This window comes from Carcharhinus amblyrhynchos, chromosome 4, assembly GCF_965287045.1.
Source record: "Carcharhinus amblyrhynchos chromosome 4, sCarAmb.v2.hapA, whole genome shotgun sequence".
Lineage (NCBI taxonomy): Eukaryota > Metazoa > Chordata > Chondrichthyes > Carcharhiniformes > Carcharhinidae > Carcharhinus > Carcharhinus amblyrhynchos.
In genome coordinates this window covers 3,932,813-3,945,862 of record NC_137327.1, presented here as the reverse complement: position 1 = coordinate 3,945,862, position 13,050 = coordinate 3,932,813, and positions in this window count along the sequence as shown.

Below are 13,050 nucleotides of genomic sequence, written 5' to 3'. Positions count from 1 at the left end.
GGGCGTCTGGACAAATACATGAATAGGATGGGAATAGAGGGACGTGGTCCCCGGAAGGGTAGGGGGGTTTTAGTTCAGTCGGGCAGCATGGTCGGTGCAGGCTTGGAGGGGCCGAACGGCCTGTTCCTGTGCTGGAATTTTTCTTTGTTCGAACAGACTCTGTTCCTGATTGGATGCTTCTTGGCTCAAAGTCAAACAGTCCTTTAGTTTTCAATTTCATGAGAGGCGAACAAACTCCTCCACGTCCAACTGATCAAAGACTTTCTAACATTTTAAATACAGGATCTTCAATCACTCATGCGTTCTTAATCTCGCATTCTAAAAGCTAATGAAATCCTTGGATTGTTTTAAAGAACTTAAATCGCTCTTAACCTCCACAAAACACAAACAAAGTTCGTACCCGATGCTTGTAATTTAACAGTTTAATTAGTCTTTCTGTACTGACCTTCATTCCAAAGGCGTTGGACTAAGTGGAGCATGGCTGACACCAATTTGTATTGGATTATGGATTATTTTTCCACTGTTTATTCATCTGAAACATTGTTTGACATTCATTCATGGGACAAGCATCTCTGGCCAGGCCTCTATTCATTGCCCATCCCTAACTGCCCTTTGAGAAGATGGCAGTGAGCTGCTGCCTTCTTGAACCACTGCAGTCCATGTAGTGTAGGTACACCCACAGCGCTGCTAGGGAGGGCGTTCCAAGATTTTGGCCCCGTGACAGTGAAAGAGCAGTGATACATTTCCAAGTCAGGATGATGAGTGGTTTGGAGGAAAACCTCTAGATGTTAACATTCCCAAATATCTGCTGCCCTTATCCTTATTCCATGTGATTTGATTTGATTTATTATTGTATTAGTATACAGTGAAAAGTATTGTTTCTTGCGCGCTATCCAGGCAAAGCATCCTGTTCATAGAGAAGGAACGGAAAGAGTGCAGAATGTAGTCTTACAGTCATAGCTAGGGTGTAGAGAAAGATCAACTTTAATGCAAGGTTGGTCCATTTAAAAGTCTGACAGCAGCAGGGAAGAAGCTGTTCTTGAATCGGTTGGCGCGTGACCTCAGATTTTTGTATCGTTTTCCCAACTGAAGAAAGTGGAAGAGAGAATGTCCGGGGTGTGTGGGGTCCTTCCAGTTGGATGGTGCTGTCAAAGGGATTATCTGGGATCATTAAGCGTAGAAGGATGGTGATTAAATTGCCTCTCATAAACTGAACCCAGATCCCTGAAGTGAAATTGAAGTGTAGTCATTCAGTGATTGCCTTACGGTGATGTAATATTTCTCCAAGTAGCACTGTCTCAACAGTGACAAACAGCAAAAGCAGATTGACTTATGGACAACATCAGAAACAGAGGAACGAAATTTCATATCTCGCTCCTGGCCATGATATACCCTATTTGTATGATGTCTTTTGAAATATAACTTTTATTTCTTTTTCTATCAGAAGTATGCAGACATGAAGAATGTCTTTCAATTCCTCAAGTGCTGTGTAAGGTGTCAGTAATTCCAGTCATACCTGCACAAACCTCCTCATTTCTTTTATTAACTGAAGGATAAAGCCCCAGGGTGAACCATTTCTCAAACAGAGATTTGCCACTCATCTGAAACTTCACAGCTGCCCTGAAGTATGAAAATTTTTAACCCAGGGAGGCAAGTTCCGAAGAAGAGACATTGTCGACTCGAAACATCAAGTCTGTTTCACTCTCCATAAACATAATTAATGGGGAGGCAATAGCCTAGTGGTATTGGTGCTAGACCATTGATCCAGAAACTCAGCGAATGTTCTGGGGACCAGGGTTCAAATCCCACCACAGCAGCTGATAGAATTTCAATTCAGTAAAAAAAATCTGGAATTAAGAACCTACTTTGACCATAAAACCATTGCCAATTGTCGGAAAAACCCATCTGGTTCACTAATAGGAATGAAGGGTTATGGGGAGAAAGCGGGAAAGTGGAACTGATCCACTTCAGCTCAGCCATGATCTTATTGAATGGCGGGGCAGGCTCGAAGGGTGAGATGGCCTACTCCTGCTCCTATTTCTTATGTTAATGTCCTTTAGGGAAGGAAATCTGCCATCCTTACTTGTTCTGGCCTCCATGTGACTCCAGAGTCACAGCAATGTGGTTAACTCTCAACTGCCCTCCAAGGGCAACGAGGGACGTGCAACAAATGCTGACCAGCCAGCGACAGCCATGTCTCAAAATCATAGAAACCCTACAGTGCAGAAGGAGGCCATTCAGTCCATCGTGTCTGCACCGAACATAAACCCAGCCAGGCCCTACCCCCATATCCTTACATATTTACCCACTAATCCCTCTAACCTACGCATCTCACGACTCTAAGGGGCAATTTTTAGCATGGCCATACAACCTAACCATAAGAAATAGGAGCAGGAGTAGGCCATCTAGCCCTTCGAGCCTGCCCCGCCATTCAATAAGATCATGGCTGATCTGACCCACACATCTTGGACTGTGGAAGGAAACCAGAGCACCCAGAGGAAACCCACACAGACACGGGGAGAGTGTGCAAACTCCTCATAGATAGTGACCCGAGCCGGGAACCCGGGTTCCTGGAGTTATGAAGCAGTAGTGCTAACCACTGTGCTACTGTGCCATCTCATGAATGTATAAAAAAAATTACTGAGTAGCTCCATCATATCCTGCTTTACTTTCAGATTTCCAGCACCTGCAGTATTTTGCCTTTATGTCAAAGGGAGTCATTGAGTTCTATGTGAGTTGCTCAAGTGTAAAGGAATTAACAACACTTTACTCCATAGATGCCTTGGATGTTCAACTCTTCCCGATGCTTGTAGTGGTGTCCAGGAGTGAACAGACTTGCATTTATATACCTGTATCCCAAGGAATCTCCAATCAATGGAGATATTTTTGAAGTATAATTGCTGCTGTAATGAAGGAAACACAGCAGAGAGATTCTACACAGCAAGCTCCCATAAACAGCAATATCATTATAACTTGATCATTTGTCTTCAGAGGTGTTGGTTGAAGAGAGTTCCCCTGTTTTGCCTCCAATGATGCCATGGGACTGTTTACACCTACCCTGGAGAACCACCAGGTTTCTCATTTGGAAGGTGGCATCTCTACCTGAGTAATTGCCCTTACGAAGGTGCTGGTGAGCTTTTTCCTTGAACTATTGTGACCAGAGCGCTGTTCGGAAGCTTTTCCAAGATTTTTGACTCAGCGACAGTGAAGGAGCAATGATATATTTCCAAATTCTGATGGTGCGTGACTAACAGGAAAGCTTCTGAAAGATGTGCTGGTTGGGTGCATTGGCCCTGCTAAATTCTCCTTCAGTGTACCCCAACAGGCAACTAGAGTCATAGAGTCATAGAGGTTTATAGCATGGAAACGGGCCCTTTGGCCCAACTTATCGCTCTTTTCTTTAAACCCTGAGCTAGTCCCAATTGCTCTCATTTGGCCCATATCCCTCTATACCCATCTTATCCATGTAACTGTCTAAATGCTTTTTAAAAGGCAAAATTGTACCCACCTCTACCACTACTTCTGGCAGCTTGTTCCAGGTACTCACCACCCTCTGTGTGAAAATATTGCCCCTCTGGACACTTCTGTATCTCTCCCCTCTCACCTTAAACTTATGCCCTCTAGTTTTAGACTCCCCGACCTTTGGGAAAAGATATTGACTATCGAGTTAACTGCTGCCCCTAGAGGCTTTTCACAGTAACTTCATTGCAGTGTTAATGTAAGCTTACTTGTGACACTAATAAATAAACCTAAAAAAAACTTACACATGTTGTCCTTGTACCTCTAGCCAGTGGACATCATTCTGCTGCCTGAACTTTGCCCTCTGGAAGAGGCTGCTGCAGTTTTTTCAGCTCTGATCTGGTCTAGAACTGGGGGTCATAGTTTGAGAATAAGGGGTGAGCCTTTTAGAACTGAGATGAGGAGAAATTTCTTCACCCAGAGGGTGGTGAATGTGTGGAATTCACTCCCATAGAATGTAGTTGAGGCCAAAACATTGTCTGATTTCAAAAAGGAATTAGATATAACTCTTAGGGCTAAAGAAATCAGGGGATATTTGATTTGATTTGATTTATTATTGTCACATATATTAGTACACAGTGAAAAGTATTGTTTCTTGTGTGTTTGACCGACAAAGCATACCGTTCACAGAGAAGGAAACGAGAGAGGGCAGAATGTAGTGTTACAATCACAGCTAGTGTGTAGAAAAAGATCAAATTAATGTGAGGTAGGTCCATTCAATAGTCTGACAGCAGAAGGGAAGAAGCTGTTCTTGTGTTGGTTGGTACGTGACCTCAGACTTTTGTATCTTATGGGGAGGAAGGGTGGGATCAGGATATTAAATTCGAGGATCAGCCATGATCAAAATGAATGCTGTGGTGAGGTTATATGAGGCATTGGTGAGGCCGAATTTAGAGTATTGTGTACAGTTTTGGTCACCTAGTTACAGGAAGGATGTAAATAAGGTTGAAAGAGTGCAGAGAAGGTTCACAAGGATGTTGCCGGGACTTGAGAAGCAGAGTTACAGAGAGATTGAATAAAGAACAAAGAAACAAAGAACAACACAGCACAGGAAACAGGCCCTTCGGCCCAACGAGCCCACGCCGCCATCTTAACAAAGCATTTCCCTACACCTCCCTTGACCCGTGTCTATGCTTATGGTACCCCCATTGAAAACCAGATTCAGGGGAGAATAATTTAGGGACAATTTGTTTCACCAATCAGCCTAAGAGCACATCTTTGGGGTGTGGGAGGGAACCGGAGCACCCGGAGGAAACCCACGCAACCACAGGGAGAATACGCAAACTCCCACAGACACAGGCCCAAATCCATGTATCTGCACAGCTAGCAGTGATAGTCACTGAGCTGTCGTGGTGCCCATCTGCTGGTCCAGTTTTAAGCATACACAAACGACGCGAAGTACTAGGCCACTCTCGAAACATCCAAGAGCAGCCCACGCACGACCCACCGTGTGCATGCCCCTCGTTTGACAACAAGGTGGACTGACGCACCTGCGGAGTAAAAGAGACAAAACATCAACACATGTAGCATTAGATTTCCAGGAACGTCCCGAAATCTAGGTTAGGACTTTATTCCCTGGAGCGTAGAAGAATGAGGGGAGATTTGATAGAGGTGTATAAGATTTTGATGGGTATAGATAGAGTGAATGCAAGCAGGCTTTTCCCACTGAGGCTAGGGGAGAAAAAAAACCAGAGGGCATGGGTTAAGGGTGAAGGGGGAAAAGTTTAAAGGGAATATTAAGGGGGCTTCTTCACACAGAGAGTGGTGGGAGTGTGGAATGAACTGTCGGATAAAGTGGTAAATGCGGGGTCACTTTTAACATTTAAGAAAAACTTGGACAGGTTCATGGATGAGAGGAGGTGTGGAGGGATATGGTCCAAGTGCAGCTCAGTGGGACCGGGCAAAAAATGGTTCGGCACAGACAAGAAGGGCCAAAAGGCCTGTTTCTGAGCTGGAATATTCTATGGTTTCTATGGAATGGCGGAGCAGGCTCGATGGGCAGAATGGCCTTCTCCTGCTTCTAGTTTCTATGTTGCTATCTGATGGCCAAAACACTGACATTCCCTTCTCTGGATATTACATTTTAAAGTTCTCTTTGCTCTTACAATTCTAAACACCACATCATTTGTCCCATGGTTTGTCTCTAGAATTTGAAGCAATACATTTTCACTTCTACATTTCAAAAGACTTCCGTTTTCTGCCCTCGGCCTTTATTCATTGTCAATGTTTCTCAGTCAGACAGGAAAGTGGATAGAATATTGTGGAATCTTAGACGGATTCAGGATATGTTGAGAGAGTGAGACAGAGCAGACTGAGATGAGGTGAGTGTACAGCACAGGCAAGTGAGGATGAATGGTCTGGTCTTGTGTTGGAGATTCAATGTAATATCCGGCATGGTGGCACAGTAGTTAGCGCCGCTGCCTCACAGCACCAGGGACCCAGGTTCGATTCTGGCCTTGGGTCACTGTTCGTGTGGAGTTTGTGCATTCTCCCCATGTCTACGTGGGTTTCATCCCACAGTCCAAAAGATGTGCTGGTTAGGTATATTGACCGTGCGAAATTCTCCCTCTGTGTACCCGAACAGGCACTGGAGTGTGGCAACTGAGGGATTTCCACAGTAAATTCATTGCTGTGTTAGGATAAGACTACTTGTGACACTGATAAAATAAACTTAAAATTAAACAGTCACCATAGAACATAGAACATTACAGCGCAGAACAGGCCCTTCAGCCCACGATGTTGCGCCGACCAGTTAAAAAACAATGACCCACTAACCTAAACCAATCCCTTTTCGTCCATAAACCTATCCACGGATCTCTTAAACGCCCCCAAACTAGGCGCATTTACAACTGCAGCAGGCAGGGCATTCCAATCCCTCACCACCCTCTGGGTAAAGAAATGTTGAAATCCTGGCCTTTGCTTGAAAATCGCCAGCGACTGACGTTTAATGAGTGAACACGGAGTTTTCTTTCTTGTGTATTTACTATTTCCAAATTGCACTCAAGTCTATTTGTCCCTTGAAGAATGTAACAACTCATGTTTCAGTCTATATCAGAGAACTTAACCAGCCTCCAAAGTGATTTATATTCACAAATTAAATGTCAAGATTGAGAAGTTACGAGCACTGGAGCAACACAAAAGCAGTTCATGTCTTGCATCGTAAAGTGGCTTCCACGCCTCACAGTGAAACAGAAGCCCGTTCCTTCCCTTTGAGCGTCTTCCGCTATTCAATGAGATTGTGGTGGCCTCCGCTCCGATTCCTGTGATGATCCTCACCGATAAAAGCAAACCTGTCGATATCAGGCTTGGAATATTATGTAAAGCACCATCCTGCCCCCACCCCCACCCCCCCCAACATTTCCCACCAAGCCAATAAGGAGGCCTCCTTTCTTTTTATTTGTTCAGGGGATGTGGGTGGCCGGGTCTCACTGCCTGAGCCAACACTTGTTGTCCATCCCTAATTGCCCTTGAACCGAGTGACTTGTTTGAATATTTCGGAGGGCAGCTAAGAGTCAACCACATTGCTATGGCCCTGGAATCACAGGTAGGCAGATGGGGTAAGGACGACAAATTTCTTTCATCGAATCAGAGAACCCCAAAAGTGCAGAAGAGGCCATTCAGCCCATCTGGCCCACACTGACTCTCTGACAGAGCTTCCTACCCAGGCTCTCATCCCACACTATCCTTGTAACTGCACACATTTACCATGGCAATCCATCAAACCTTCGGACACAAGGACCAATTTAGCATGGCCAATCTACTTAACCCGCACGTATTACGGTTACGTAGAAACATAGAACAGTACAGCACAGTACAGGCCTTTCGGCCCTTGATGTTGTGCTGAGCTGGAGATGAGGAGCATATCAGCCATGATCGAATAGCAAAGCCGACTCGATGGGCCGAATGGCCTAATTCTGCTCCGATACCTTATGAACTTATGAATTTATAATCCCTCCAATTCTAAACCTTCCAGCAAACAAGGAATTTCACTTGCTTGAGATCAGGACTACTCCTTCGACATAAATTCTTCACAGCTCAGGAAGATTTTATACCCTCCCTGCTTCGCACGTGTCACACACACCGATATAACTTCCCAGAGTGGTGGGTTGTATTCCATGATATTGGATGCTGGAGCCCAAGGTGAACACTGTGCAACTTGCTGAGTGACAGGGCCCTTCACATCTGACAGTGCGGCGTTTCCTCGTTCTGCTCATAAATTCCATTAAGTAGGAAAAAATTGATTTTGCGAATTGCAGAGTGGGAGAAAGTGGTTCAGAAAATGATAGACAATAGTCCCTACGTGTCTGTTGTAATGTGATTCTGTTTGCATGTTTCATTTCCATATGTTATGAAGCCTCCGAGACTTGGAAGGGAATATATTGCTCCCTGAAAGTTTCACTGACAAATGATAATTACCGGAACGTGTTGATCTGACAAGCTGACCTTGAGTGAAAAGATTTTTTAAATATTACATGGCGTGTACAGGAACAGGCCACCCAGCTCACCCAGGTCCACACTGGGAGAGGCGATGGGCTAGTGGTTTTATCACTCAATAGTTAACCCAGAAACTCAGCTAATGTTCTGGGGACCCAGGTTCAAATCCTACCATGGTGGATAGTGAGATTTGAATTCAATTAAAAAAATCTGGAATTAAGAATTTACTGATGACCATGAACCAATTGTCGGAAAAACCCATCTGGTTCACTCACGTCCTTTCGGGACGGAAATTTGCCGTTCTTACCCGGTCTGGCCTACATGTGACTCCAGGGCCACAGCAATGGGGTTGACTCTCAACTGCCCTCAGGCAACTAGGGATGGGCAATAAATGTTGGCCCAGACAGCGACATCCTTGTCCCATGAATGGTCAAAAAAAAACACTGGTGTTTGTGCTCCACAAGAGCGTGCCGTTGTCCCTGGTCACTCTACCCTTTCAGCAGCAGATATCCTTCCATTCTTTTCCCCTTTATCTACATGGTAGCAAGGTCCCTTTAAGGGAGCGATCCCTGAGGGCCATGTGATCGGGCCGGACCCCATGGAGAGGCAACATGGGAAGCCGAGCCAATCGGGAACAAGAGCACACATCCTGGGCCGGGAAGGAACCCCAGTTGGAACCAGGGAGGAGAAAAGAGTAGATGTTTATTGAACTGGGTGGCACGATGGCACAGTGGTTAGCACTGCTGCCTCACAGTGGCAGGGACTCAGGTTCGATTCCCAGCTTGTGTCACTGTCTGAGTGGTGTCTTCACATTCTCCCCGTGTCTGCGTGAGTTTCCTCCGCGTGCTCTGGTTTCCTCCCACACTCCAAAGATGTGCAGGTTAAGTTGATTGCCATGATAAATTGACCCTTAGTGTCAGGGAGACGTGGGATTAAGAGGATAGGGTCTGGGTGGGATTGTTGTCAGTGCAGGCTTGATGGGCCGAATGCCCTCTTTCTGCACTGTAGGAATTCTATGGTTCTAAGTTCTGTCAGACCCTTGTCTATATACATATAAATATTGTTGGTAATAAATCCTTTATAACTTGAAGCCACAATAAGCTGCCTTTAAAGTTACTACAACCTATTTATCCAGGTTGCTCTGAAATGTATTCCTGTTATTTGCCTCAATAGTTCTCCGTGCTAGCAGGTTTCACATTCTCACAGTCACTGGACAAAGAAGTCCCTCCTGCATTTCCCACTGGATTTATTAGAGACGACTGTTTATTTATGGTCACTAGTTATGGTCTCCTCTACAAGCCACATAAATTAGCTCAATCCTGCCTGTTCTGTCTTTGCGAGTGTTTATCAGCCTATTTCACTTTAATTAGGGAGCTTGCTAGAAATCTATTTGGTCATTTTAAATTGGTGCTGAAGGTGTGAGTGGGTGCTATCTGGTCGAGCGCCTGGAAGAACAGATCCCCTGACATCCTTCTGGAAGATTGTCAACACAAACAAACATCTCCCCCCACCCCCCCGCCACAACCCCCGACAGATAGGCCAAAGAACTTCCATGAATGGTCCAAAGACTGACAGGAGATTATGTGCAATGAAGCTTAACACAACAGTCATTATTTTTCCACTAACTGAAGTAAGGAATTAGTTAAGTTGAGCAAATGACAGTAAAAGTATTGCATGTCACTGTCATGATTTATTTATTCCCTTCCTCCGTCAAAACCCAGTTCACAAATCGGTGAGGTGCAATTATATTTTTTCTATCCTTCACATGATGTGGGTGCCACTGGCTAGCCCAGCACTTATTGCCCATCCCTAATTGCCCCTTGGGGAAGTGGTGCTTGAACTGATGCTGTACCTGAGGCGTAGGTACGCCCACAGAGCAGTTCTGATTTTGATTTGATTTATTATTGGCACACGTTTTAATATACAATGAAAAGTATTGTTTCTTGCGCCCTATACAGCCAAAGAACACCGTTCATAGAGTAGGAAATGAGAAGGTGCAGAATGTAGTGTTACAGTCATAGCGAGGGTGTAGAGAAAGAGCAATTTAATGCGAGGTAGGTCCATTCAAAAGTCTGACAGCAGCAGGGAAGAAGCTGTTCTTGAGTCAGTTGGTACGTGACCTCAGAGTTTTGTATCCTTTTCCCGACACAAGAAGGTGGAAGAGAGAATGTCCGGGGTGCACGGGGTCCTGACAGTGAAAGAACAGTGATAGTCCGGATGGTGAGTGGCTTTGAGGGGATCTTGCAGGTGACAGTATTCCCGTGTATCAAACGATCTTGTCCTGGAAGACAGAAATTGTGGGTTTGGAGGACGCAGTTTAAAAAGACCTTTCCATTGCTGAAGTGTATTTGGTCGATCTTCTGCAACCTTTGGAAGCAATGGTGAGGACACAGCGTAAAAACCAGTAGGACAAAGTAAATTGATGTAGTGTTTTCTGGCTACATTACATGTTTACATGCCATCTGAGCAAATTAAATCACTACCTGCCAAACAGAAACATGGAAAAAAACATTTACAGTTAAAGATTAAAAATCTCAAAATATCAAGCATTGCCCTTCTCGAGAGAAAACAGCAATTGTTTGAGGAGTAAGTATTAAAGAGAATCAACAGCACAGCTCTCCAAGCAGAGTAGCGTTCTCCTGGTACCTGGGCCAACATCCCTCTAGAATCGAAAGCAGCACGAAGGCAGCTTTCCATCTTGTCAGATGACGGTTTACACCATCATTGGACTCTGCATGTTAAACACATCCTGGTGTGTCCCAGGGCCCATCCCACCCTTCACCCCGCCACTCTCGAAGGCCAGTCTCTCTACTCCACTTGCTGCCCAGGTCGGCAGTGAGCCGGGAAGATAGGCGATACAATGAGCTCCGATCTCCCTGCATTCTCTCCTGAACCAGCTGAACTTTACATTTCTGTTCATCTCTTCCAGTCCCCTTCCAGACAGTCAGCCTCCAGATGTCACGGCCATCAGTGGTTGTCTCTCAGTGGTCCACGTCCATTAGACCATAAGACATAGGAGTGGAATTAGGCCATTCAGCCCATCAAGTCTGCTCTGCCATTTGGTCATGGCTGATATGTTTCTCAACGATGTGGAGATGCCAGTGTTGGACTGGGTTGGGCATAGTCAGAAGTCTCACAACACCAGGTTAAAATCCAACAGGTTTATTTGGTAGCACGAGCTTTCAGAGTGTCGCTCCTTCGTCACCTAAAGAATGCCACCTGAAGAAGAAGCAAAGCTCTGAAAGCTCGTGATACCAAATAAGCCTGTTGGACTTTAACCTGGCATTTTGAGACTACTTACTATGTTTCTCAACCCCATTCTCCCTCCTTTTCTCCATAACATTTGATCCCCTTACCAATTAAGAACCTATCTACCACTGTCTTAAATACACTCAGTGACCCGGCCTCCTCTGTGGCAATGAATTCCACAGATTCACCACCCTCTGGCTGAAGAAATCCCTCCTCATCTCAATTCTAAAAGCTTGTCCCTAACTCTAAGGCTGTGCCCTTGGGTCCGAGTCTCTCCCACTAGGGAAACGTCTTCCCCACGTCCACTCCATTCAGACCTTTCAGTATTCTGTAAGTTTCAATGAGATCCCCTGACTCATCCTTCTAAACTCCATTGAGTCCATGTCAATATCAGTGATCCTCATATCTCACTGACTGTCCTTGTAGTACAGGTTAGCTAGTACAGTATGACCAACACACTCCAGGGGTACTTGATCCAGTGTAGGGCTGAGTAACCCAGTGTGACCCCAGAGTCTAAAACTAGGGGGAATGGGTTTAAGATGGGAGGGGAGAGATACCAAAGGGTCCATGGGGACAATCTTTTTCGCACAGAGGGTGGTGAGTGTCTGCCAGAGGTAGTAGTAGAGGCAGGTACAATGTTGTCTTTTAAAAAGCATTTAAACAGGTACATGGGTAAGATGGGTATGGGCCAAATGCGGGCAATTGGGACTAGCCTAGTTCTATTTATTTATTCATCACAAGTAGGCTTACATTAACACTACAATGAAGTAACTGTGAAATTCCCCTAGTTGCCACATTCTGGCACCAGTTTGGGTCAATGAACTTAACTAGCACATCTTTCAGAATGTGGGAGGAAACCGGAGCACACCCATGCAGAGACGGGGGGAACATACAAACTCCACACAGACGGTGACCCAAGCTAGGAATCGAACCCTGGTCCCTGGCACTGTAAGGCAGCAGTGCTAGCCACTATGCCATCTTGCCGGTGGTTTAACAAAAAAGGGCAGCCTGGACATGGGGGGGCCTGTTTCCATGCTGAAAACATCTAAGACTCAATGATCGACACATAGCTGGCAACTCCCACATTGAAGATCCCAGGGTAAGATTAAGAGATCCTAGTTAGAGTAACAGCTACTTTACCAGAAAACACACTGGGTGAAAGATCCCAGAACATTGCTGTAAAGAAGAGTGGAGCAAATTTTATCCCTCAACCAATATCATCCAAACAGATGATCTGGTCATCTTGACATTGCTGTTTGGGAAATCATCCTACAACAAGTTGGCTGTTATATTTGATTGAATTTGTATTGATTTATTTTTGTTATTTGCATTAACATACAGTGAAAAGTATTGTTTCTTGCACACTGTACAAACAAAACATACCGTTCATAGAGAAGGAAATGAGACAGTGCAGAATGTAGTGTTACAGTCATAGTTAGGGTGTAGAGAAAGATCGTTTAATATAAGGTAGGTCCATTCAAAAGCCTGACAGCAGCAGGGAAGAAGCTGTTCTTGAGTCGGTTGGTATGTGACCTCAGACTTTTGTATCTTTTTTCCTACAGAAGAAGGTGGAAGAGAGAATGTCCAGGGTGTGTGGGGTCCTTAATTATGCTGGCTGCTTTGCTGAGGCAGCGGGAAGTGTAGACAGAGTCAATGGGTGGGAGGCTGGTTTGCGTGATGGATTGGGCTACATTCATGACTCTTTGTAGTTTCTTGCGGTCTTGGGCAGAGCAGGAGCCCATACCAAGCTGTGACACAACCAGAAAGAATGCTTTCTGCGATGTACTTGGAAAAGTTGGTGAGAGTCATAGCTGACACGCCAAATTTCCTTCGTCTTCTGAGAAAGTA